At 46.3% G+C, this 27,485-nt stretch overlaps 1 long non-coding RNA gene across 1 annotated transcript in view; it reads left to right on the top strand.

Moving 5' to 3' along the window:
• Nucleotides 1–3,784: 3,784 nt before the first annotated feature.
• LOC139668409 (uncharacterized) overlaps nt 3,785–27,485 on the top strand; it is a 43,040-nt gene continuing 19,339 nt past the window's right edge. Inside the window, exons 1-2 of the long non-coding RNA XR_011697051.1 lie at nt 3,785–3,817; nt 4,059–4,150. This is a non-coding gene — a long non-coding RNA (uncharacterized lncRNA). The remainder of the gene's footprint in view (nt 3,818–4,058; nt 4,151–27,485) is intronic.

Genomic DNA, 27,485 nt, shown 5'->3' with positions numbered 1-27,485 from the left:
CAGTAGCAGGGGATGAGAAGAAAACATGGTGTGCAGAGCTGTTGGTCTGGAGGCCTTTGAGCCTCCCGAGGGCTGTGCAAGTGCTCTGTGTCCAGCCACGTGGCCAGCAGGAATTTGGTGCAGATGATGTACCCACACTTCAGCAGCAGGGGACACTTGTGCCCAGAGATGCTGTTTTCAGGTGATCTGACTGCTGAGCTCTACACCACCTTACCCTGCTTGTGTTTGTGTTCTGTGCAGCTCTTCTAAGGCAACAGCACAGCAAATACAATGAACCGAAATGTTGTCATTTAAAAGTGATCTATGGTTTGTCCTTCTGGTTCTTTGCCGTTAAAGTTTCTCACTGCCAGGGACCCACCATAAAACACAAAAATGTAGCATGCTCTTCATGGAGAGACTTGAGTTATTTCAATTCAGTGTCTCTAATCTCAAAAGCACATCAGAGAAATATATAAAGGATGTAGCCTTTGCCCCAGAGATATGATCTAAATATAGATAGAGAATAACTAAAACGATGATGTAACAGGACACTAGAGGAAAAGGCACTGAGATGTTGTATCTGGGGTTTTGCATCCTTTGCTAAGTTTATGAAGACTAGCAGTGCAGTTCCGTGTGTGTCTATGCATGTATACACATATGTGTATTTACAACCATTACTTTAGCTGTAGTTGCTTAAAATTCATCCCATAAATAATTTGAACCAAAAAAGCCCTTAGTGATGCTTGGTGGTTAAAGGGGATGAAGACTAAAAGAGGATAGATGTGTAAGAGTTTTCCATGGCCACATTGTTTCTCTTCTGAACCCTCCAAATGCTGCTGAGCTCTGTGTACTAAAATTGCAACTCCTACATATATCTTCCATGAGCTCAAGCCCCTGCCTACCAGTTCATTAGAGGGCATTTACATTCCTTGGCCTTCACAGTGTCCATGCTTTAGTTCACTAGCTCACAAAAAACCTTGGGTAGCTCTTATAACCATGATTGGATTCAAAAATATCCCTGTTGAGTGGAGAATGGGGATAATGCTTGGCTATGTTTCTGCCAGGAGTTCTGATAATTAATTATTTAATCTTTCTAGAGCACTTAGATATTTGGATACCTCTTGATAGAATCACATATCCCCTTAGCTGTCAAACCACAATAGCACTTTTTCAGCCCTACTGGTGATGCAGTGAGAGATAGTAAAACATCCCCACTGCCTGAACACACTGAGTGACTGGCTCTACCTTTATCAAAGTAAACCACAACAGGTTTCAGTACTTGAATGAAATAAAACCTGAAAGAAGATATGAGAATGAGGCAGTGAGGAGATTATTGTTAGTCATGATGGAAGACTTCCTGGCTGGCTGCTCTTGCTCAGAAAGTCCCTCAGAGAATAGAATTGATGGGTTTTATACACACATTAGCAGCATTTCTTCGTCCAGTGCCATCGGTGTTCTGTGTGCTCTCTTCCTCTCTCGTGGGTTTGAATGCTTTGTGTTCATAGTCATGTAGCCTGGGTCTCCCTTTCATTTGAGTCTGTGGGGATGGGCTCATCTGCAGTTTTAGAGGTAGAGCAAGGAGGGGGAAATGGACAGTACTAAAATGTCACTGACTTTCTGGATGGGTGTATGGCCATGGTGAGGCTTACAGCCTGCATGTGAATCTGCAGTGCTCGGAAATCCAGGTCAGTGGCACCGGGGCACATCCCCATGGGATCTGCTGCCACATGTGCCCAGGCAGCTTGTTCCAGGCTCAGGTCAGGCTGGGGTGCTGGAGCAGCCAGCCTGGGTCACTTGCTTAATAATTTGTAATCCTTGTTGGCAAATGGTGATGGTACAGTGTTCCTCCTGGCTCTGAGCTATGGCAGTACAATGCCACCACAGGTGACCTCTACTTTGTGCTGCCATGCTGTACTTGGGGCAAGGTAGGCTGTTTTTTTCTCTTAGAACCTGCACAAAATGGCAGACCTCAGTACTCAGGAGCAAAGTTGGATTTCATTGCAAGTCAGACTTTGCAAACTTCAACTGATCGGAGTTTGATTTAGAATCTTGGATTCAGGGATGGGTCTGTTCTGGACCTTAGAACGGTTTCTGTTCCCTGTTTACTCTTTAGATGGATTAGATAAACTAACATAATAGTGATTTTACTACTATAAAGAGTCACAAATTCTGAGCTTTTCATCCACGTCATGCAGAACAGACTTTGATGACTTCAGAGATATTGAAACACAGCTTTAATCTGTTTATGGTTTTGCAGAATTATAATATAGATTAACTGAGCTTGTAAAAACCCAATACACAAACTCTTCACCTCATTTTGGTTTCTACTACCTATCTTAAAACTGGGATTTTTTTAAAGTCACATTGAAGTACAGCTTCAATTACATCCTGTTAATAACTAATAATTTAATTGCGACTTAGTGCAAGATACCACCCCACCAAGGACTGGCATTTAAAGGATTGTGCCTGCAGGGGTGTGAGGCAGTTTGTTTTCAGAGCTGTATCTCCTTGGTGTGACTGTTCTTGATGGATTGTGAACAAAATTTTATTGTGAAATACATGTCCTTATTGGAATTGCTGTTAACTTCATAATTGCTCTGTAATTACTAAAGAGAGTATCTTACACTTCTGACAGCCAGGTGCATGTATTGCTTAATCTGTCTCCATTATGGACTTGGCTCAGTTCCTGGGGGTGCTTTCCTATTCTCTTTCAGTTGTGCAATACCAAAACTGACTAAGTGGCGCGTCTGCTGTTTTGTTCCTGCTTCAGAGCTAACAACAGGAGCAAAGAGAGATGAACTTTGCAGAAGATGAAGAATCTGGCTGGCCCTGAGCTGAGAGCTGGGCATGCCACTCCTGCCATGAGCTCTTTTCCCAGCTAGAGGCCTCGCTGCCTGCCCCGAGGCAGGCTCTTCACGGGGCAATGGGGAACAGAGCCTGGCTCAGACCAATCACTCCTCCTGCCCTGCAAGCACAAAACAATTCTGCAGCATCTCGACAGGCAGCACTGCCAAGAGCTGAGAAGGCTACTGGGAAAGGGTCTTTCTTCTGGACATCTTCAGGCTGGAATTTGGGTTAGAAAAAGTTTCATCTCAAGCAGTGATTAAGAGTGAGACAGCAGTGAGATAAACAGTGAGTTGTCAGCAACTTCAGATGAGATTCCTGCCCTGGGGGAAGTGCCATTCGTCTGTTTCTCTGTATACTGGGTCAGAGCGTATGCTAAATTATTGCAGATTGTCAGCTTTGTCTGTGGCTTTGGGAATATTTCATTGGCCCTCGCTGCATGCTCCGGCATTCTAATGGAGCTTTATGAAAGGGCTTTTTTGGTGTAATCTGTCAACAGATAGGCCTAGGGAGAAAGAGAGGGAGCATCTGGCACCTCTCCCAAGAGAAGCAGCAATGAAGATGCATGCATTAAGCATCCTCTCTCCCTTTGGTACACCCAGCATAGCAGGGTCTCCAAGGATCTTGTCAAGCACGGTGCTAGCTGAGTGGGTGTCCTGCCTGACAAAAGCTTTTCTTAATAGTGTTTTCACTTACATGTAGAGAATAAAGTTCTTGACTTGTCCCTTTCTATATCTTTTATTTTTCCCCAGAGAAATCAATGTTTTTGGTATACCTGACGAAGGAACAACAATCTCATGGGGGTATTGTCAATTTTTATTGACTTTCCAGTAGAGCAGCAATCAATGAAACAGGTTACTACAGATACACAACTTGCTTGTTACACATGTGACAGCCTTGCAAAGCTCTGACTAGGCAATAATTTCTCCCAGGACAGATGTTACACCTCCAAGGCCACCAGCAGTGTTCAGTTCCCAGGCAGCAGGAGATCATGGTAGGCTGCAGAGCACCGCAGTCTATCCACAGCTCTCCCCTCTCTCTTCTAACCCGCCCATGTGCCTGCATGGCTTGGAAGATCCTTCTATTGGCATCCAGCTCCAGGCAGCTGGCCCTCAGGAGGGCTGGTTATGCCCAACACTTTTGTTCCCCATAACCTTTGACCTGTTTTCTGAGCTCATTACTGGAAACTCTTGCATCTCAGGCTGACAAACTCTCTTTGTGCTCTCCTCTGCCAGGAAGATGGAGGTCCCCTTGGGCTACGAAGACAAAATTTGCCTCTTTTTGAAGATGCTTCAAGTGTCGTATTTCTCTTCTGACCATGTTCAAGGTGAGATGATGCCAGCGTTGCTCTCTTGTCCTCATTGGACTGAAAGCATGAGAAGCATCAGGCTTCCCCTGCCCTTTTCTCAGTTGTCTGCTTGTCCCCATAGAGTAGAATTTGTCTTCCCAAGAGCTAAGAGTGCACTTTGTGTTAGAATAGATGTACTTTTCAGATGCCAAAGCTCCCCTTTTTGCATTTCCTCTGTTGTTAGTATCCCTTTTCTGCTGAGAAACCTTTTAGACATGAGATACCCTGCAAAATACCGGCATTTCAGAAGGTGCTGCAAAAGACCAGAAGGGGGAATTTTTAATTTTGGAAAATAATCATGTCTTCAAGGCCTCACAGTCGGTGCAGTTCTAGGAAATGCTTTGAAGTAGAGAAAGATGTGAGATTTATTTTGGAGTGACTCATGGCTTTTATAGATTAGAGTTTCATAGCCTTGGAAGCTGATAAGTCTGTCCAGAGAGCAGGTGCAGCAAGCTCCCTGTGGAGGCTTTGCTGTGTGTGCAGGGGTTTGTGTCAGTGTTGCTGCAGGGAGATACAGTTGTGTGGGTGCCCTTGACTTCTCAGCCCCTCTGTTGTGCTTGCTATGGGACTTCCAGGGCTTTAGGATGCACAACTATCTATAGAGGCCCAGGGGAGGGCCAGAGAGACATGTCTCTTGATGTAAAATTGCACTCTTAGAGGGAGCAGAGAAGAGGAAGCCGATGTGGGGAATCTTGAGGAGAGACCTGCAGAGAAGCAGCTGCATGCCATGACATGGAAAAATTAATTCCAGGTGCCCACAGGTACATGATGACAGTGACCAGATTATGTCTGAGTGGGCACAGAGCTCTGTCCCTCAGCATGCCAGGGTCTGAAGAGAAGCCTGAATGGGTTTTACATACAGCCCACTTTGTGCACAGTGTATTGTGCACTGTTCCTTTCCATCAAATTTGTGGCTTCTCGTAAGACTTTTGCCAGTAAATGGAAGTGGAAGGTGTGGGAAGTCGAGGAGAGATGTAAATGCAGCATGACTGTCCTTTATTAGATAAAGTTACTAGGTAGTTACTGGTCTAGCTTGGGGTTAATGCCAGAATTTAACTGTGACTTTGCAGTAATTCATGACACACTAACTTTTGGAACTGCAACACTCTTGTCTTTTCCTCTGGTTGTGGCAGGCTTCTAAATATCTTCCCTTCAAGTACCATTTCCAGGTGCTTTCTACACATATGCGGAGCAAATGCAAGGCCTGTTTTTTCTCCAGGAAAACATCTTGAACCTTTGGTTCTGTCATCAGTCAGATGAGAGTTGGCTGCTCTAGGCCTGCTCTTATTCCTACTCTGCTCTGGAGTGCATGTTTTTCCAGATGTTTGATTTTTGCTGGAAACAAATTTCACGTTAGGAGCATTTTCAATAGGGTCATGCCAAACCTTGGTCCTGTCGTTGGGCTCAGTGATAGCACGAGGCCCTGCTGTCCCTGGGGGCTGTGCCCGATGCTGTGTGACTCTGTGGGCTGTTGCTGGTTCAGCAGGGATGCAACTCCAGGTATCAGGATGCACCTTGGCCTTGGAAAATTTAAAAGGCCTCATCCTGCAGACCTTTGCAGGCAACTCTTTCATTATAACTTTCTTTATAATGTTTGGAGGCAGTGGCTTGTATGGAGGTGGGAGTACGGCACACATTTGTCTCTGTTTCTCCATTACCTTGAAGCAGGTTAGCCCAGGTTGTAGATTAACTGTGTGCAAATGCCCAGTAATTATAGACCCATTATAGATATGCCATTGTGTATATCCTTACATTTATGACTTCATTCTTTCTTAACCCCATTTCTCAAAGGCAAACACACTGAACATACAGTGTTTTCTCTGCCTGGGCTGACGCAGGCTTTGTGTGACCTGCCTCACTCCTGAACAGGATATGTCCTGCTGCCTGCCCTGCCACCTATCTGCTGATCCACCCTGTGTCTCAGCAGGATGTCTGAGACTGAGAGACCTCAGGGAGATGCCCGTCAGAGCTGCTGGGCATGGGATGCGGTAGCAGAGGGCCTTGTTCATGCTGCCTCCAATAGCTGCACAGTTCTGTACTCCCTGAGAGCTCAGCTGAGAGCTGCCTGCCCTGCTGTGGTTGCTGAGGCTTAGCTCCACTGGGGCTTGTCAAAACCAAAACAGAGCTTGGTGTCAGGAAGGAAGGCATGAGAGCAGGCACTCTCTCAAAACTCCTGAGCACTTACTATGGAGGTAGAAGGGAGTAAACAACCCTGGGCAAAGGGAGAGCAGAGTGGAGGCTGGATCCTTGCATCCTCCCCATGGAGGCTCCCTGCACAAAAGGCAGGCAGACTGTGGGGATCAGCAGGCACACCGTGAGGTCTTTAGGTACTCCAATGTCTGTGAGCTGGCAGTCTGTGTGAATGTGAGTCACCTTGGACTGCTAAGGAGAACAGCCACCTCTTCTCCCTGTTGTGAGGCCTGGCTTGCTGCAGGCTATTGGTAGCAGGGGCAGACCCCAGCCCCACAGGGGGCCAGGGGTGAGCTGGTGTGTGGGGTCACTCCACTTGGCTGTTGGGGAAACCAGTGCATGTTAGCCTGAAGAGCTGCTTCCAGTGCCTTCTCACTAGGTGGCTGATTCCCCTCTTAATGCACACATTATATTGGCATGGCTGTCAAATGAATGCAGAAAGCGTTGGGAAGTGCATGTTGACTTACAGACAGCTGGAGATCTAGCGTGATTCATGGAAACACCCATAGCTGAGAAAATACTCATAAAAGTAACAAGCCACTTACGCTAGCTTAACACTTCCAGTTCTGGCTGGGACAAGGAAGTGTTGGTTCCTCAGGAAAACAAGCAGGCAGGCTCACTCAGGTGTGTCTGAAATGTAGGAGGAATTTGCCTTGAAAACATTCCTGATTCAGCCTGAAAAACCCAGTCCTTCAGCCCTTGTGCTGGCTGTGAGTGGCCCAGGTCAAACCCAATTGTGACATCAGACAAGGGACTTTTGTCAGTCTTAGGGGAGTAGGAAGGACAAAACGGGAAAGACAAATCTAGACCTAGATTTTGCAACAATTTTGAAAAGCCCCGCTGAACCCCAGAGTCAAATGTGGCTGATCTGGGGAATTCTATGAGCACAAAGTTTGCCTCCTGCGCCTGTCTCCCACGCTCTTCTTTCTCTCCAAAGTTTTGCCACTGGGTTTGCAAACGGAAAATAAACTCAATGTCATTGGCTTTAGCAAGTCTCTGTGCATGTGATGGTGGTTCCATGCATATCAGCAGGACTGCAGTTCTTGGAAAAAGTGGCTGTGAACTAGGCTGGGGCTGGGAGGCACTAGTGAGTCCCAGGCAGGGGAACCCCACTGGCTGCCTTTAGTGCCAAGTTCAAACCATGGCTGCTCACTGGAGAGGTAGACAGGACAGGGCAAATGGGGCTTCAGAAAGGGAAATTTTGGGGAAACTGGGCTTTTTGGAAAACCCTCCATCCTTCTCCTGAAGCTGTGCACAGCAGCGAGGGCAGGCCAGCAGATGTTTCAGTGATAATAGCCTTCTTCCATGTTTCAAATTGCCAAGTTCAGCCTTTCTTTCTCCCTTCTCCCCTTCAAAACTAAAAAAAAAATATCCATTTATTTCCTAAAATTTAGAGGTTTTTTGGAAGTGCTGAGTTAGCAAGGTGGATTTTGGAATAAGATGGATTTTGAGCTTGAAAAAAAGCTGAAAACACAGGGCTGAACACTGAGTGTGCCTTCCTGTGGCACATCTTCACCTGCATCAGGGCACCCTGCTGTTAGAAGGAAACACTCCTGCACAAAGCATACACTTACACCCTCTCCCTTTGCAAGCAGAATTAATCATACTTATGTGCCATATTCCATTTTAATTTTTATTGCACAGTCCAAGATTAAAGGTTAATGTAGTACGTCTCCCCATCTCCACTCCCATTACAATGGAGTGCTTTGAATAACTATTAACTTCGCGGTTAACTGAAAGAAAATTGTTAATCATCTACAAGCTTGTGTTGCATAAAAATCATTCTGTGTAACTTTCTCCTGACTGTGGGAGAGCCCTTTCCTCAACACTGACCTTCAATGACACCTGGTACCTGCTGCCTGCAAAACACAGAAAATCATACTACATGGGCTTATCAGCTAGCCAAGGTCATAAACTACGTGAATCAGTGGAGCACAACTTATGCTTCTTGGTGTTGATGTTGATCCAACATCCACTTCTTCTGCCAGCAAAGATACAGTTCTCTGGGTCTTCAGAAAGCACCTAATGAGTTGCTTTGTTTTCGTTTGGTTTTTAATTTAGCGAGTTAAGGCTAATCTGTGGAGCTCTGGGTGTTGCTGGGACACATGCCGTGACAGTACAGCCTGTCCTTCCCACTGCACAAGACGTGCACGGACCAACGCGTGTGTGCACACTGCGGTTCAGTGGCAGGGTTAGGGCTGCCTGCCCTAGCAACCAGCTCTGCTCTGGGCAACAGGGGTGTGGGGACAGGGGTAAGCCCCTGGTGACTTAGGCATCCCCTCACCTGAAGAGCTGCTGGCACTGCAGATGCAGGATAGTGGCTTCTGCTGCTTTCTGCCGCCCGGGGCAAGCACTGCCAGTGGCCAAGTTTGGCTGCAGAGGTGCAGCCTCCCTGTTGAGAGATTACATGGAGGAGGCTTGTGTCCAGTCATTTGGGAAATAAATCACCCACTGTTTGCGAAGTAGGAGGGAAGCACTTGGGATGGTGAAAGATTAGACTGTAAGCCTCACAAAACTCCCCTTCTGGCTGTAAAGATGGGCTGTGGATGTTGTGTTTTTTAGCTCCTTAAATGATTATTTCTGTGCCAGACTTATTAGGCAAGATATTGTTGGGGTCTTGGCAAAGAGATAAATACGGCTGCAGGCTTCGCAGTCTCTACTCTCCACATCTGGTCACTGTCAGGCCTTCAGCTAATAGGCCAAGGACTGTGTGCTACAGTAAACAGCCTCTGCAGCTGCTAGGGGCTAAATGTAACTATATATTGCTCCAAACACAAACATTTCCACATTAGGCATTGCATGTCCTCCCCCAGCACAGAGCTGCAGCCACTGACCTTGGGAGCCTGCACTACATCAGCTTGCCCTGGCTTCTCCTTGGCCAGCAAATTCTGTCTCTTTTTATGGCTGCGGCTCTTGAAAGTGAGAGCAACAACCCCTCCTCAGGTCACGTTGAACGTGGCCAAGCGTTGTGCAATCTGCTGCCGACGGTCTCAGTGCTGAGCAGCCAGGAGCCACAGGATTGCTGAGGCAGGAGCCTAGCCAGGAGAGACTTGCTGGGGATGGAGGGTGGTAAGCAAGGTGGGGAGAAATGGATGAGCCCAGGCATCAGGGACCTGCAGAGGGAAGGGTTTTGGAGGAAGGCACAGATAGCTCCAAGACCTCCTAGAGCTTTCTAGGCACCTCTGGTTGGTCCCCACAAGCCTAGCAGAGAGCTTGTTGCTGCTCTAGGCTCTTGCCTGGAGTTCAAGCAAGTTGCCTTGCATGCAAACATGAAGTCCCTTGCAGATGTCCATGTACAGTGGACAGCTCCCCCAAGTAGCGTGTTTCCTCCCCTCTTCCTCCTCCTCTCCTTTGTGCTTCTCTCTGCTGCCCAAGGCCAAGAGCAATTTTGTCAAGACTGCTTTCAGCAAGGTGTTTGTTAAACTTGTTTCATGAGAAAGACACACATCTCACCAGATGAAGCCTTTTCCTACCCCTGTGATAAAAATAAAATCAACTTCCATGCTGTATCTGCAGGAGCACTCACTCATGCCTGAGGGAATCTCTGAGTGGAGGGGATTTTGTGTAGCTGTTTTCAGGTCTGGCCTGCTCCCAAATTGCTGCAGAGGTCTGCTCTCCAGTGCCTGCTCAGGTGAACTGGATAGATGACAAGGATCAGGGAGGCTTTGCCCCAGTGTAGCAGTCAGGTGTTTAGAGCACTCTTTCAAGACAAGGCTTTTCTTAAAGACTCAGCATCCACTGTGACCGGTGTGTCCTGGGCACCATCCCCCAGTTTTTCTGACTGGGCCCTGCTTAAATACCTTCTGATTAATTAAGTGCTAGCCTGTTTATACCAGCCATCCTGCCTGCTTGTCCACTGCACAGCATTGCTTGGTGCTGCGGGAAAGAAAGACACCTTTTGTTGTTTGGCTGACTTCATGCTGGATCAGCTGGCCAGGTGCATGGCCAATTTCCATTGCTGCTTTGAAGCTGAGAAATATTTTGAAAAGAATAGGGCCTTTAGCCCTGTAAGTCAAAGCCATTTATCTTAGGATGAAAAAGTGCTGGCATGGAAAAATTCCAATGCTATGAAAGTCTCTTTTCCTGAATGTCTTGGATACTTGCTGGATTAGGTTCACTGGTAAGGAGCTTGGAGTTATGAATGTCTCTTTAACAGAAATGATCTGCAGAAGGAAAAGGCAAGCACTGGCATGCTTGTAAGTGGGACAGAGTAAGATTCCCTGTGGACCAGACATTTCTGAAATTGCTTTTAGAGGTATGGTCAGTATTGCTGCAGCAATCCCCTATTGTAACCATGGCCGTTACCGTTTCCCAGGAGTATAATATCAGCGGAATACCTTATATAAACAAAGCGAAGCACTATTGGCTTTGCCCTGCATGGCTGTTTAATAACGCTCTGTGCTCCATACGGAGAGTGTCAGAGTGTTTTATAGACACTAATGAAATTAGCCTCATGGTGCTCTGGAGAGGTGGAATGTGTTATTACCCATTACCCTGGGCTGAGTGTGTGTGTGGTGTAGGATTCCCAGCAGTGTGGGGTGATTTCCAGCAGGAGACACCTCAGTGGGATGGGACCTTCTGCAGCCCTCAGTCTGCTCCACCACTCCCTCTCCAGATGGTTTCTGACACCCGGTGCCAGCAGTGGGTGCAGGAGGAGGTGGTGGCAAGCACAATGCTGTGTCATCCCCCTGCTAAGCACAGACTGTCTCCTGGGTCAGAGCAATCTTTCACTACTCAAGGTCTTCTGAGCAGAGACAGAAAACAGATCCTCCTCTCAGATTGCTCAGTGTGTCTGCTGCATTTCAGGGCCTTGTGTCAGCTTACAGTGGCTGAGCTCCAGGACTTTTCCTACACACCAGTGTGGGACAGTGGGGATGCTGGAGAGGAGCTCTTGATTGCACTGTGCACAGCTGTGACCTCTTTGGTTGAAAGATGGGATGTTGTCTGCAGCTTTCCAATGATCCTGCCCTCCTCATGCACAGTAGGCCCACTTTTGTCACAAATGTGAGTGCTGGTCCTGAGGTTGTATTGGAGCTACCACTGGTGCTTTGCTTTAAATAGATCCTAAGCAAACCTCTCTGTTTGTTTTTCTTGACATGGTACTGACTGGTGCTTTCCAAGAAACAGGAGAAAAAAAAAGCTGGATTCACAGTGGTGACTTTGACTCCATCTGGCAAAAGCAAACTGATCTCCTAAAAGAGAAAGGCACAGCCACAAATAGGAAAAGTAAACGGTCACTGTGAGAACCAGCCTGTTCCTTCTGACTCAGTGGCTGCCAGTGACAAAATCTCACTGGTAGTTGGTGAGGTGATCCCTCCATTTTAGGATTTGCTCTGTCACAAGAATACCAAAGGGCTTTCCAGATACATAGGATCTGCATATGGAGTTTAGTATTTGATTTCATAAATTTTGCTGCACTTTACCCTGTTCTGCTAGGTAAATATTTTGCTTCCAAATCTTCATTTGCCTTTTTGAATCCTGTGACCTGTGAGCCTGCCAGGCTTATGTCTGTTGCAGGGGTGAAATACCTGACAGAGCAGAATGGGGAGCAGGGGTTCTGGAGAATAGAAGACATGTCAGGTGCCCCTCTTCCTACCACCCAGAGTGTTTTACATTCTCCCCATGGAGTCGTAGTGACCTGAAGCTCAGAGGAAGGGCTGAGACCTTCCTCCAAGTTGGGCACTGATTAGGGCACTTGTATTGGAGCTTGCCTGTGAGAGGTCTGAACTTAGGAATGGCTCAGAGTGGACCTGGAGGTCTGCACTTCTTAGACCAGACTGGGGAGCTATCATGCATCCTGTGGGGAAGAAACTTCTGGGATCCTCTCAGAGCCTTTCCTATACTCTCCTTTGCTGTGTTACTGTCTTCTGTCTGAAGGTTCAAATGGCAGGAGCTGAGAAACCATCCTGCCTGTGCAGTAGTAACATATATAAGCAATTGAAAGTGGTCTCAGTAACTCAGAGCAGAGGGAAAACGGCACATCTGGGCTTGAGCCTCTGTTATGAAATGAAGGGATGAAAATAGCACTTTTTAGCACTGTCTCCATAATTCAACTCCTCTGCATCCTCCTTATGGTTTGTCAGCTGGTGCCTGCCTGCAACACTGCTTGCGCTCTGTGAATTCTTGATGGAATTTGGATACCAGGGCATCACAGGATCACAGAATGAGTAATGCTGGAAGGTACCACTGGTGGGGTCATCTGGTACAACCTTCTGCTCAAGCAAGGTCCTCCTACATCTCATGGCACAGTGGGTTTTACTATTGCTGGTTGCAGCCAAGCTGGGAGAAGCAACAGCACACAAAGATGCAGTGAGGGCTACAGGCGATGCTTTCCTCTTTCTGAGCCAGAAGTCTGAACTGTTCTCTTCACCCTTTCATGAATTGGCCACTCTGACTAGTCCACATCCACATCCAAATTCATGAACTTTGCTTATGGAAGAAATTAAAATCTAGTCCTGAGGTAGTGATTTTTGTGACGGGCAGAGCCAAACCCTGTATTGCAACACAAGCTTAAACATGGATGTACTTGAAGATTTTGCCAAGTCTGGATCTGAATTTTGTGACTGGTTCTTTCTTAATGACTGCCTGGACCATGCACTCCTTTAATCCAAACTGTTCTCCTTGTAAAGCTCGACCTCTGAAGAGAAGTTGCAACAGCATTACCTATACACAGCACATCATGGTGGGCTTCTCATTGTGGGAGTGCTGGTGGAAAATGAAGTTAAGTTTTATTTTAAGGCTATCATCACACATCTTATTAGGCATATGAGCAGTGACAGGGAGAACTCAGGGCAGGTTTTGTCATCTGTGCCAGCTGGTGAGCTGTGGAGGGAGCACGAGCATCCCAGACAGACTCCATCCTAGTGGCTCTCCCCTTCCCTGCCTGTTGCTAATTAGAGCTTGGCTTAAGCCATGCAGCTTGAGTTTGAGGGCCACTTTTACAAACTCCCTGTTATCACGACATACTACATTGACACCAGTAGGCAGTCTTGGTGTGTAGGTAGAAATTCTATCCTCATCTGAACTGATTGCTGGCCTTCTGCAACACTGCTTAAAATTTGGGATTTTTGTCATCTGAAAGATAAGTCTCTGGTACTTCCCACTTAGTTTTTTTCTCCTGCCTGTAGTGCCCAGAATATATGTTAACAGTCTATTGATGGAAATGATAATTAGGGGGTTTGTCATGAAAAATGTGCATGAACTTTTCAAGCTGTCATTCAAAAGAAGATTTTTTACAGTCAACTCTCAGTTTTCTGTGGGTGCATTCTCTGAGCTGCAGATTAGACGTGCCATGTTTGAAAAACCCAGAACTCTTTCAGAACCATTATAAAATATAATGCGTAATGTTTTTTTCTTTTTGTTTATAACTTCATGTTGCATCTTAAACTTGTTTGTTCAAAGGAAAAGGTATTAAAGCACTACATTCCTGAGGCCTTATTTACATGTATTTTGTATTATTCGTTTTGCTTTTCTTTCCCTGCCCTCATTACCTTGGATACTGAGAGCTGAGCATATCAGATTATAGCATCTGTGGAGGAGAGCATATGACATGGTAACCTTTCCCCAGCTGTTTTCTTTCTTCTGGTGCTTCATAAGAGTTTCTGCAGTGTGATGCTGCACAGCGAGATTTGGTGGAGAGGAAGGGGGAGTGCTTTCCTGTGAAAGAAGAAAAGGGCTGTACCTGAAGAAGCATGAGTGACAAACAGCTGAAAGAGAAAGGATGTCTGAGAAACCATTTGTCAAGCTGGAGAAGCATCAGCTTGTTAAAAACATGCCTGTTCAGTTAAAAGGATGAATTGACAGATGAAGGCTCAGTGCAAATTCAGCTGCCATCACTTCAAAAGCCCTCACAGCTGAATCAGCATATTTCTCTTTCCATGCATAATGGATGCAGCCAGTGTGCCACTACAATGCCCACAACAAGACTTGTGTTAAGCTTCCTAAATTAGCTGTTTATAACAGTCACACTCTATAGCTGTAGCTTATGTTTTCCTGCACCTCCTTCTCTTCATATGCCTTTTGTTTTTGCAGACCTGGGAACAGCTGCCTAAGCAAGGATTCTGGGGAGGGAGAGGCACTGGCTCAGTGCTACCATGCTGAGATTTGCAGCCATGCATTTCATGCTCTCTTTGGCCTGTGTGTTGCCTGTAAGTCCCACTGACATGTGTTGATGCTGCTGGTCCTCACCATTACCCAGGAACCAGGGTCCCACGGTGCCATGGGCTGACCCACATGGTGCTGTCATGCAGCAGTGCAGAGCTAGGGCACTGGGCACTTTCTCCCCATAGTGTACCTGTTCCTTCCTTGCCATCTTCTCACTGCCGCTGCTGCCAAAAACACCTTTCCTCTGCAGCACTTCCTCTCAAAGGTCCCTGTGCCACCTCAGCCTGGAGCTGCTGCCCTGCTCTCCTTCCATCTGGCTGTGGCTTGGGGCATGTTCCCCTCCTGCCTGGCTGAGCTCTGGCCATGTCTGTATTGGGTATAGCCAGTGCTAGAGAAGGACCCAGATCAACCACACCTAGACTTTGACAACGTTTGCAGTTCAGATCCATGGTTTGATTATAGAGCTGCCTAAGAATTGACACTTGTTTTTTTCAGTGTTGCTTTAAGAGTTTGAAAGTAATTTGGGATTTTCACAAAAAGTCCTACAGAGTAAAGTATTATTGAATGATTGTCAACATTAATCCAAAACCAACCGCCCTATGATAGATCTACTTTCTTGTTTTTGTTTGGGTTTTTTTAATCTTTTTTTGAGCTGAAGGAATGAAAAGGAATAAGAAAAAGTAAAAAAAAAAGCCTTTTTCTGTGGAAAAAAAAAGAAAAAAATTATATAAGTTGGCACCTTTATATTTGAACCAGAAGATTTTCTGAAAACAACTTTTGGCTGAATTTTTTTAAAAATGTTTGTTGAGAACTGTCAACCAGTTCTAGTATCTTATGAAAGATGGTGCACTTAATTAAACTGCAGGCAGGGAAGCAGAAACAATATACCCATTAATCTCCTTTAGCCCCTCACTCCCTTTCCCTGCTGCCCCACTTGCTCCCAAAAGCACAAGCCTATCAGGTGGTGCGAGCCCTTCCACGGACTACAGTGTGATTTCTAGGCTAGAAGGACATTTTGTGAGCCATAGCTGCAGGGCAGCAGCCTACAGCAGGTAGGGGAAGCACACATCCCTGCATGGCACCTCTGCCCCGGGGCACTGGGAGCTGTGACACCTCCAGTGGATGTGTCATGTGCAGGTCAGTAAAACACAGCAGAGCATGCAGTGGTGCTGGCTAATCCCTGTTTTCTGAGACAGACTTTTTCCACCTTCTCTTGATCCTGGGGATGTGTTACAGATCAAATACAGCCCCAGAGAGCAAGTGGAGGAAGGATGGAGCAGTTGGAGCTCCATACAGAACCCTTTGTTGGGGTGGCAGCAGGGCAAATCTGCCTCTGGGGTCTTCCTCTTGCTGTCCCTCTCCAGAGGTGGGACCATGGGGATATTGAAGTGCATATCCCAGAGGCATAGGCAATGTTTCTATTTGCCATGCTATTTTGGGAAGTTTTCATAAGGTAAACAAGGGCCTCCTCTTGATTCATTGAGGTCATTAGTAAACTATGTGATGGTATTTACATTGCTAAGGTATTCACACAAGCTCTCTCCCAGACGGCAAGTTCAGCAGGGAGGAGGTGACCTTCAGCGTTTCTTGTTTTGCCCTGTATCTGGCACGTGGGGGGCCTGCCTGTTTGACTGGATTGCCTGGGTATTGTAATCAAAATAAATCATCCTTATCACCGCTGGTGGCAATACAGCAATGGAAACAGAAAGAGGCGCCTACTTTGCACTTTGTGAAAATGACATCACTTGGAGGAGTGGAATGAGAGGTTGGGGGATGAATTCCAGGCAGCTGCAGCTGCTGCCTCTCCTGAGCATGGCTCTGCTGTTTGGGGCCAACCTCCCGACTTGGCAGCGGCATGGACAAAGCACTGCACATGACGGGGGAACTGCCCTGCTGTCCAAACTAAAGGAAATAACAACTGGGAAGTATTTCTAATAAGAGAAAAGGAGAGTGTGATGTTGTTCTGGTTCAGCCTATCACAAATTGGCAGGGGAATCCCCCAGTCCTCTGTCTCTCCCCTCCCGGGGCAAACCACAGGGAATAAAGCATTCAGTGAATAGTGGAACTATTTAAGACTGTTTTTTTTCCTATGGATTTATATGATTCTCACAGCATTGAGGGCTGACTGACTTCTCGTAATACTGCAGGAAATGAGCATTTGAAGAATCTACTCCGAGTAGCAGTGCTATGGATACCATAATCTTAAGAAAAAACTCTACAGTTTGCATATATTCAAACCCAGCAGCTCCATATAAAGAGCAGGCCATGAGCTGAAGACTAAATTCTCTGACGACGAGTAAGGTATAATAATTCTTTCCCTTTGAAGAAGGATTTGTAGAGACCCTGTCCAGCTGCATATTTTCCTGAAACTTTTAGCAGCAACTTCCTATCTCAGAGGCCAAAACATTTCAAAGAGGATTTTCTGGTTGGTATCAAGGAAAACAGATGTGGTAAAGATGGGGTGATGTGCAGGGAAGAAAGTGCTTGTGCTTGAAGCAAACCCGGGTGAAGCAGGTAGGTCCTGGCTCCTACCATGAGCAAGGTACACACGCTGCTCATGCCTCCTCTGCCTGGCCATAAGGCAGGGATGAGCCCGGCTGACATGGGCACTTAGACTGTTGAACACTTCAGTCTCCTTGGGTATGAGATGTCAGTCCCTTATTTCAGGCCCTTCAAATCCTGGGTGAAGGCACTGGCTCTGTCATCTAGAAGAGGGTAGTCACAGGCCTCCCAGCTGCAGGGTCAGCCAGGGAAGGTTTCTACCTTGAGCTACCCCATGTGCTATCCCTGGTGATGCTCTGCACCCTGGCAGGAGTAGGCAAAGGGCTTTAAGATGGGTTGCTTTAATACTGCCACACTCCTCCTTCTCTTCCTGCCTCAAAGAGACAAGCCTTAACTTTGAAGCTTTTGACATGACATCAAAGGATGAGGTTTCCAGAGGGCTTAAGGGAGTTGAGTGCACTCATTTCATTGATGGTCAACACGAGACTGCTCTTAATCCTGGAGGTGCTTTGAAAATCTTGTCCTACAGGTACATCTTTGCTGGGGAGGAAATGAAAAGCAGCTGGCAACTCCTTGGCTTTGTAAAAGTCAGATTTTGCCTTTTTTTCTGAAGATTAAACTTGATGGATTTGAAAATTATGTCCAAAACTCAAGTTTGCTGTGAAAACTGCCAACTGATTTTTAAAGGGGAAGGATTTATAAACAGCCTGTGATTTTGCCTGATACATAAAATAGTAATTCATCTGATCATAACTGAGGTGCTGTTACTTGCTCTCCTTTTGGCATCACTGCGGGTGTTGTGCAAACTTTCTGGAAACCTTAAAGCCTCTCAACATGGAGGCTGTTATCCAGGCAGGTAGTACTACTTCTCTGCCTCTCTTGGAGTCATCTTTCAGCAGTACTTTAATACAGTCTGTGTTACTTTTTGACAGGGGTATAACCCCCGCTTTACTTGTGCTGGTGAATATTAAGCCCGTGTGGCAACACCCTGGAGGTGGAACTGCAGGAGCAGTGTGCACTGTTGGGATCTGTTCACTGTTGCCAGAGCCAGTGCTAGATGGCTGCTACCAGGCTACCTCAGGACTCTGAGGTGCAGATAGGACTTGCCTGGAGCTGTAAGTGCTGTTTCAGCCAAGGCTGCTCAGAGTGATGTGCCACCAGGCAAGCATGTGAAGTGTGGGGCTGTTGCTGGTACCAGTTCTTGGGGCTGGTGGTGAACATGAGGAGAGGTGGTGGGAGGGGGCTGTGGCTGTGGTCAGTCCAGCAGGGGCTGTGGGTGAGGGCTGGTGTTGATGGGCTCCTGCAGAAAGGCTAAGAAAATTGGGCTGCAGCCTTGTTTTTGTGCTATATTTGTTCAAGGTAATAACAGGAACTCCACTGTAAATAAAAATAGACAAGGGAAGAATTTCCCGAGTCTGTCTCTGCGCATTTCTTTCCTGGTGAGGAATTATCCCACTCCAGAAGAGTAAATCCTTCATGCTCCTTGGAAACTGGGACAATAGCACTGGAAGAGAAAGAGGAAATTACAGAGTCTTCACAAGCGTGACAGCAACATATTGTGCATTGGGTGCCAAGAATGCGTTCTTTAAAGCAAATAATAGCTGTACTCTCTGGGGCTCATCCTGACAGCATGAGGGCAGGCAGAGCCTGCACCACTCTTGGTGCCAGACACCCTGAGGAGGCTGCACTGGGTGAGGGCCCTTATCTCTCAGCTGCCCGGAGGGGCCCTGCTGCTCGCTCTTGGTTGGCTCCACCACATCCCTCCCCTCCTACCTGTCATTCACACTTTGGCAGCACCTCACCTTTGGAAACACAGAGCATTCCTGTCTCAGCTGATAACCAAACAAGGTGTGGGGGGTGTGAGCTTCTTTCCCTGATGATATCAAGTGTCTTTGTCATAAAAGACAACCTTTTGCTGCAAAGTCTGAATTTCTGGGGGGACTTTTTTCTTTCTATATGATTCAAGGAGCTGAAAGCCTCCCACCATTAGCAACTGAATGTGTCTTTGGGTTAATAACTGCTGTTGTAATCAGAAAAGTGCATTCACTGTGCTATTCCCACAGAGCCAGGGGACTCTGCCAAGAATTGTATTAACTGACCCTTGTCACAGTCTGCCTGCCCCTCTGATAGTGCTCCACCTCGAGTGTCAGTAGTGTTCGAGGAAAACCCAAGTTATCAGGAAATACAAAGGATTTTAGCAGAGTCCCAGCAGATGCTTTGAGGAACCTGCAGATGTGCTGCAGACCACAGATGGGATGTGGCAGAGTCAGAGGCAGCACCACACAAGCCCAGCTGAAAACTCCCTGCCAGAGGGCTCTGTGCACAACACATGCTCATGCTTCCCGTTCTGGATGGGAGTTTGTGGGGAGAGTTAGTGACTCACTAGGGGTGGGAGTCTTGTTAAAGCTGTTATATGGAGGGAGCGTCAAAAGCTCACCCAGTTTCAGATGTTGATTCTTCCATTCTCAGCTATTCATGGCTACAACAACGAGACGAATAAACTTACTATTATTTTCTGTACAAAAAGTGAAGGACAAGCAATGTCTACTTTCAGAGGAAAATGCAGGAATGTTGTGGGATTTTATTCCCCCAAATTGTAAGCAGTAAGATAGTGTTTTCAAACCCATTATTTTTGTAAAGCTTAATTATGCTTTAACAAAAACTGAAATGTCAAAAGAAAGAAGGCTCTATATCTTCTCTGAAAGGGTGTTACCCATTTTTTTTAAAAAAATCTAATCATTGATATCGAGGGATCAATTCTTTGAAGGGACAGAGGAGGTTCTTGCTTCTGCCCCTAAATCCCAGCCACCCTATGAACAAGCTTCTGATTGAAGTTTACAAAGTTTGAAACTGCAGAGTAAAGTGAAATGCAAAGCAGCTTGTGAATTGAGAGGTGTGAAACCGAGGGTGTGAAACAGCAGATCTGATCTGTCAGTTTGGCTTTCTCTCTCTACTGAGATGTAACCCACAAAATATCAGGCAACTCTACCATACAGAATTTGAACTTGAGAAGATTTTATAGTGGCTTGTATGAGATGGATATCCAGAGAAAGAGGGATTTGTGTGCATGTGAAACCCTGCTAGCAGGGATAACTAGTTCTGCAAAGCTGAATATGGCCTGAGAAGTCCAAGTTCTGTCCTTACTTATGAATATAGCTTTTGTTGATGGCTGTAGATGTTTGAAGGATGAAGAACATGGATGGTCTCACTCTCTCTCCACCTCCTGCTGTCTCTGTAACTGACAGACTGGATCTGGTGTTGAAATTTGTTTAAGCAAACGTGAAGCTCCTCCATGCCTCTTACCCAGGTTGCATTACTGAGGAGCAGAAGATGATTGAGACTGACAGGAAATGCTGCAGGAGAAAAAGTGGGTGGTGGATCTAATTTAGGGATGATCTCTAATTTTACCACTTTTTTCTCTAATTTAGGGATTCAATTCATGTTGTTTGGCTAAAGCTGAATACAGACCATGCAGAAAGCTGCTGTATTCATCCCCTACCTTGCTGAAGCCTGGATTTTCACAGCAGGCTGCTGCTAGCACTTCTGAGGAGCAGGATATTTACTCAGTATATTGCTTTTATGTTTGTCAAGCATTTCCAGAAGAAATTAGTTGTATTTTAAGATTTTTTTCCCTGGAGTTTATGATAAAAAGTATTTTCAGTTCAAAGCTTAGCCCTCTGATGTTTTTTCATCATCTAGCTAAGCACTTGCATCCATGCTTCAGTATAAATGCATGCTTCATAGAGTTAAAAGCAGCTTCAAGAGTGTCCCTTGTTACTCTACTGAACAGGCATAGGCAATGTGTAAATGTAGTTGTCTTGCTGAATCAGAGCTAAGTGATAATAAGCTCTCACTAGCTGAGACAGAGCAGTGAACTGCAGTGTTAACGAGGTGAGACTTCAGAGTGGAGGTGACATTAGAGGACGGGGAAACCAGTTTTTAATAGCATTTGCTGCACCTTGACATTGCTGCAAGACAAGAGTCTGAGCTAAAATAGTAGGACTTTGGGACATAACTTGGAAGTGTTCTGGACATTTTGGATCTCTGTTGGCTTTCTCTGTGGGCATACAGAGGGGAGGATTTCTTCTGTTCTCATGTGTGCAGTCACACACCTTACTTTCTCATGGCAGGACAAATGAGCCACCAAGAACAGAAAGTAGGACATTTGGCCTCTCTCCTCTATGGGAGGTGCAGTGCAGATTGGCTCCTGAGAACTAGGACAGTACCTCCAAAAGTAGAACAGCTGGTCACCCTGTTCATGTGTTTGTTGCCTTACAAATGTATCCTTTAAAGTTCAAGATTTAAGAGACGTTTTTGGCCTACTTAAGGAAATGTTTTCTGAAAATAGGGACAAATACACTGGAACAGACCCAAACCTCTGCTTTCCTTCTGGAACACTGAGCAGAGCTAGCAACTGGAGTATCCACATGCTGGTCAAATTAACCCAACAGGTGCTCTGCATCACTTCTCGCATATCAAGTGATACCATGGTGACAAATCTGTCCTCCTTGTCCAGGAGGTGTTCACTTTCCAGTAGCAGAACATGAACGGAAAGTGTTCCACTGTAGTGTGAGGTAATGCTTTGATGCAAGCAAACTGTTACTGAATTCAACTTGTGTATTTTTGTGTGCTGTACACATATATATGGACATCTATTTCACCAGGAACAAAAATCCAGCTTCCATTCAAGTGCATAGAAAGCATCCACAGAGGGTTTCATTATCCTGCATTAAGGTCTTTCTCTAAGTGCAATTAGGTTTGTAATGTCTGTAATCCCATTTGAGTGCTAATGATGCCAGTGGGGCAGTAGCATGTTGTCCTGGTCCTGGGAACTGTGCAGCAGCCAGTGTGGGCAAACAGGAGCAAAAAGTACAAACTGTGTCAGCTGTCAAGGTTCTTGGAAAAAAGTTGCTGTCCTCATTGGTCAGGAAAAACCCTCCAAGGCTCCCTTAATGCTGGCCATTATTATTTCCACCTGGTTGCAACTTGGACTAATCCCACATGAGTTTCTCACCTTGAGCCAGAGGTTATTCAGAGTCGTTGTGCTGTTCTGAAGTCTGGGTTCATTCTCTTGGGGCTCAACATTACTCAAGTCAGGTATGAGGCTGAATCTTAATAGTTAGAGAGGGAGGCTAATAGAAAGGGAAGCCTTCCAATTTTTTTTGTCCAGTAAGTGTGCTACAGTAATGAATTTGGAGCCTAGTGGCTCCAGTTATAGTGGGAAGCTCACTGCCTTGAGAACAAGTCTTTAATCCACATAAGGAGGTGTTTCATAAGCCATATGTGATGCCCTGCTTTGAATATTAATACCCAGAACACTTATTCAGCTCACAGCCATTTCATGGAAATGCCATGCCTCTGTGAGGCCAGACAGAGCCCTTGGGTGCTCCATTTTTTTTTTTTTAAAGACAGTTTCAGGTTATTCTGTACTTTTAATTCGAAATTCTTATTCAGCTTAGAGTCTCTGAAGCCACTGCATTTATATTATATAATTTTAACTGATTTTAGATTTAATGAAAATGTGAAGGAAACTATAGGACAGCAGGTTTGGTCTACTTAGCAAAGTGACCTGTTAGTTATATACTTCATAAAGTTACTTAATCTTCTACAGGCGAGCCTCTTCTAAAATAAAATAACATGGGAGGCAGGGACTGTTCTGGCAAGCACTTGTGTTTTTAAAGGCCTTCAGCAAAATGAATGAATATTCAGTGTGAACTGAGATGCATTCTAGCTGTGTCAGCTGTGCAGCTTTTATTTTTATGTTTATATCTGTGGGCAGAGCTGGGAAAATTACAGCTACAGACCCCCTGGTGTAACACTTGCTCCCACCAAGTGCTGCTCATCCAGAGCTGAGGGCACTGCATCTATGGCAGTGGCAGGTTCAAAGTGAGGTGGATATGGACAACCCTGCTTATTTTTAATATTAGAGCATGCCTGTGATAATGCCTGGGAAAGATGGCTTGGGCTGCCAGTGCTGGGCCTTGGTCATACTCCAGCTCAAGCAATCAAGAGTGGAGCCAAGTCAGCTGCCTCATGGGGGATCCTTCCCACAAAGCCAGAATGAGTGGGTTGTCACTTCTGTGCAGTGATTGTTGCAACTGGTTTGGCCTCCCAGTGCTGGAAAGGGGTGTAGGACTTTTTGCTTTTCTCTCTGGGTGGTTACAGCATTTAAATGTGCTCCCTATTAAAAAGCATCATTGTTATTTGCTAGTGATGACTGCAAAGAACTCTTGCTCTCTGGTGACCAGCAGGACACGGCACACAATTGCAATGCAAGAAATCTGCTCTGAGGCAGGGCAGATGCAAGGCAGGGTTTGATGTGCATGTATCTGGGTGGGCTGATCTGTGTCACACTCAGGTGCCTAGTGTAGGTATTATAAATACTTCTCTCTGCACTTGTTTCTGGACTTTTGCTGTCTCAAGGGAGCTGTTTGGAAGAGACAGTTACTCTGGGTTTGAGCTAGATATGAATGTCTCTGCGACACACAAGAAGAAGAAAGCCAAAGCTCAGAAAGCTGCATTAATTTATCTTTGAGATGTGTCACTGAGTCCTCCAGTGTGATAAACAGGCAGGCAACAAGTGCCTGGTATGCAGTGAGTTTCTGTTCAACTGTTCTATTCTGCCACTTTCCACCCTTGTCTGCTCACCTCACCCTTAAATTCAGACTGTAACTTCTCTTTAAGCAATGTTTTATCCAGCTCATGTCAGGCCCTCCCCAACCAGGGACCTTGGGGTTACACTTATATCACCTATAGACATTTTGGCCTCTTTCCAGTGAAATCAATGGAAATCAAGAGCCTATGGATCTGTGTAACAACTTAAACTTCTCTGATGGTGTGTTCAGAGGTATGCTTCAAAGTCCTGGTCCCCTAGGTTTCCTCTGCAGGCTCTCTCAGCCGGAAAAGTGGCTGGAGCACAGCAGCTCCCTTACAGCCAGGGTGGTAGGAACACTTGCCGTGGGACCAGAGCATAGCCCTGGGCTTGGATAAACTAATTCTAGTCTTTGGCTTGATTAATAAAATATTAAGAAATAGTTATGAAAGGGAACATTTGTGTGCAAAGCTCAAGCACATGGACCTTGCAAACTGCGCTCACCAGCAAACCTTCTCATCCTCTTTACTGTATTTGAAGCAAGAGGCTCACTTAATGATTTGGGCCAAATCCATCTGGATTTCAATTGTGCAGCCTATGATAGAAGTGGTGTATGCAGGATAACACAGACCAGATACCTTCCAGTGACTCTTACAGGTGACTGGGGCAGGCACAGCACACCACCAGCCCAAAAGACTTCAGCCTGAGTGGGTAAGTGCTTGCAGGGACGGGGGCCTGAAGCTCCTGTGTGAGCAACCACGGCATTACTTCGCTGAGCCTGATGAGAAGTCCCACCTGGGCCAAGGACAGCAACATAAATATGATAAGGAGAGATAGACCAGTAGCCTCCAGGTATTTTTAGGTACACAGCATGGTGTGGAGCTGTCCTAGGCATCTTAATTTCCTAAGAGAGATGTGGCGTGCAAAGGAGTCTGTGGGGTAAGAAAGCAGAAAACAAAGAATTAAACCATCTACCCAAAATATATCTGTTCACTGATGAATTCAAGGAGCATCAAAAACCACCCTGAATTTTTAAAGCATATCAGATCATCCAGCCTGAATTTCAATAGCAGAGTAACTCACAGCAGAGAGGGATGAAAACCTCAGGTGTGCTGCAGGCAGAGGGAGTTGCAATGTCCCCACACCTCAGGAAAGCAGATGGGAAGGTGAAGTGGATGCTGAGAGTCACAGCCTTTGGAGGATCCTTCTCCCCTACCTGCCACTACCTTGGATATTATCCTCTGCCCTTTCTCCTCACCTAGTGGGTGTATTTTGTTTCTTTGGTGCTCGAGCTTTTCTGGGAGACAGATCTGTAATACTCTTAGGAGGTGAGGACGTTGTGCAGAGACATAAAAGAGGTGACAGGGGTGTGAGGGAGAGGGAAGAGTGATCAGAGACAGCTGAAAGGCTGCCGACCCCCTGAGAGGGGATGCTCTGACCTCCAGGGGCTGATAACTGCTGGAAGCCTAAGAGCTGTATCCTTTCTCCCTCCTCCTGTGCTATCAGCTTGAGAAAATAGCCGGGATGGTTTGTCTTATGAGTGTCCCCATCTGGACATGCAGGGGAAGCTGTATCAGGTGAAACAAAAAGGCTGCCCTCAGATAACTACTCCTGCCTGCAGTGGGGACAGTGTCCTTGTGGCTTTGCAACACCACATGGCATCTACAAGCTGAGCCTGGGGCAGCAGCAACATGAGTGGGGTGGCCTCTCCTCTCTGTTACACCCAATGTCCAAAATCTGTTCCCCCTTCTGTATCTGTATTTATCTGCCTCTAAGAGCTTTTTCTGGGCTTCAAGATGTTTGCTTAACTCTGGCCACACAGAAACTAAAAAGAGATGGCTGAAAAGGCTGCTTCTGATGAGGAAAAAGAGACCATAAGGTGCTGGAGGAACTGATGTGGAAGGAGAGTGAACTGGGTGTAACAAACAGCCCTAGGATGGTACAGAGATCACCTACTCAGTAAAAGCAGAATTTGAGGTTTGGGAGCTTATTTAGAGGGTGCAGGACAGAATGGCAGCAAGCCTAGCCCTTATACTGGAAAGGATTTAGGTCTTTCCCTTTACTGCTCCAGGGGGTATGTGCCATGCATTGGGTAGGATTGGCAGTGGGAGCACTGGGCAGGGAGGAGAGAGCATACCTTTGTGAATGCAGTGATGGAGCTTCCAGGAAAGCAGAGGCTGTGCTCCTGGTAGCTGGGTGGTGAACCAGGAAGTGGCAGGAGCTCATGAGAAACAACAAATCTGAGGAGAGGAATTCATTTTTTAAAACTGAAGTAGGCAAAGAAGGTGGCAAGAGGGTGATTTATGTACTTAAGCAGGATTTTGGCATTTGTACCCAGCCTTGTGGTTCATTTCCTCATTCACTCAAACATGTAAAGACTGAACAAATGTTTGGTAAACAGGAACCTAAGGTTTCAGCGATGAAAAGCTTTAACTGTCACCCACAGAGCTGCTTGCAGCATTGGCTTGGAAATGTTTTTCAGAAGATGATGATTTGCCTGCTCCCCAGTCTCATGGCTGGGGTAGCTCTAGCTGTGATGCCCCACATTTCCTCACTGCTGCACCACCACCATGCTGCCAAGGGTTGGAATGAGCAAGAAAACATGTTGAGGCCCTTCGGGTCAGCCTCCATTGGTGCTGGCAAGGGCCAGCTTGAAAACTTGCACAGCTGCTGCCTGGGCTCAGTTTGGGCTATGAATAACTGGAGAGCTTTCCATCATCGGGGCTGTCAGTTCAGGTATTTGCAAGCACTTTCTTTGGTGGTTTCTTTTTAGCGTGATTGCTGGACAGGGTGGACAGGATAGAGAGAGAAACCTTTCATGCTTCAGCCTTCTGCAGCATCCGGCGTTTTCATGAAACCACAAAGGGCATTAAAGAAAAAGAACAAGCCCTCTGTTTATAGGGATTTAGACCGTCAAAACAAAGAGGGGGCTGTGTTGTTCAGTGATCACTCAGAGTCAAGGAGCCAGAAGACATAGGTTCACAAGAGATGGGCTTCCAGGCTGAAGCCTACCCTGCCTTCCCACCCTCCCTGGGCCACAGTTTGCTGCCCCTTGCTTGTGCTGCTACAAGGGTTGGCAGAGCTGACTGGCACTCCATATCCAATGTGCTGCCCAGCATTGCTGTGCATATTAAAAAGTTTCTCAGGATGATGACTCTAGCTTTCTGCAGCTGCCTGGGAATTTGTCTTGTGTAGCGCTTTTCCACTCAGAACTCCTTGCAGGACATTTTGGACACAAAAGAGAAGCATGCAGCACCCAAACAAGAAATGCACGGGGAAGGGAGTCAGGCAGTATGCAGTCCACACCCTGACAGCTGCTGCTGCACTGATTGAGAGCAAATGTTTCTTTCCACCACCTGTGTTCAGTGCAGATTTTTATGCAAGCAGGGTAGTAGGAGGTAGCACAGAAACAGGTCTGATGGCAGCAGCAGAAAGTCTTCTGCTCCCAAAGGTAGTCTGCTTTTTTTAGGAGCATTGCACCAGAACAATGGCAGTGGGAGGGGAAGGGTGATGACAGCCTGTGATTCTTAATCGCTCACTCATCTCTCCTCAGTGTCCAAGCTGACTGAAATGCAAAATGAAAGCAATTGTGCAGCATGAATCAGACGCTGGAAGTCCTTTTCATGATCTAAACCCAGTGCCTCCACCACAGCTCCTGGGCTCTGTGCTAAGGCAGACAACAGGGTGTGAAGCTGCAAGCCCCCACTCACCCACTGCGCTTTATCCCTTGTAGGAACAAATTGCCAAATGAGAAACAGCCTGTAAACATCCCAAGCCACCCAGTGCTCTTTCTTAGGTATTTGTGGAGAAAGGCATTTTGGAGGGATGCAATAGAAATGGTTGCAGTGCCACTGCAGATGGAAGGTCTGTCCAGTTGGTCCTGAGCTATAGTGGTGTCTATGGGACCCTGCCTGCTCGCACACCCCA

Source organism: Pithys albifrons, chromosome 2 (genome assembly GCF_047495875.1).
Source record: "Pithys albifrons albifrons isolate INPA30051 chromosome 2, PitAlb_v1, whole genome shotgun sequence".
NCBI lineage: Eukaryota > Metazoa > Chordata > Aves > Passeriformes > Thamnophilidae > Pithys > Pithys albifrons.
Note: the sequence above shows the minus strand (reverse complement) of the source record. Positions and strands in the feature narration are given on the sequence as shown.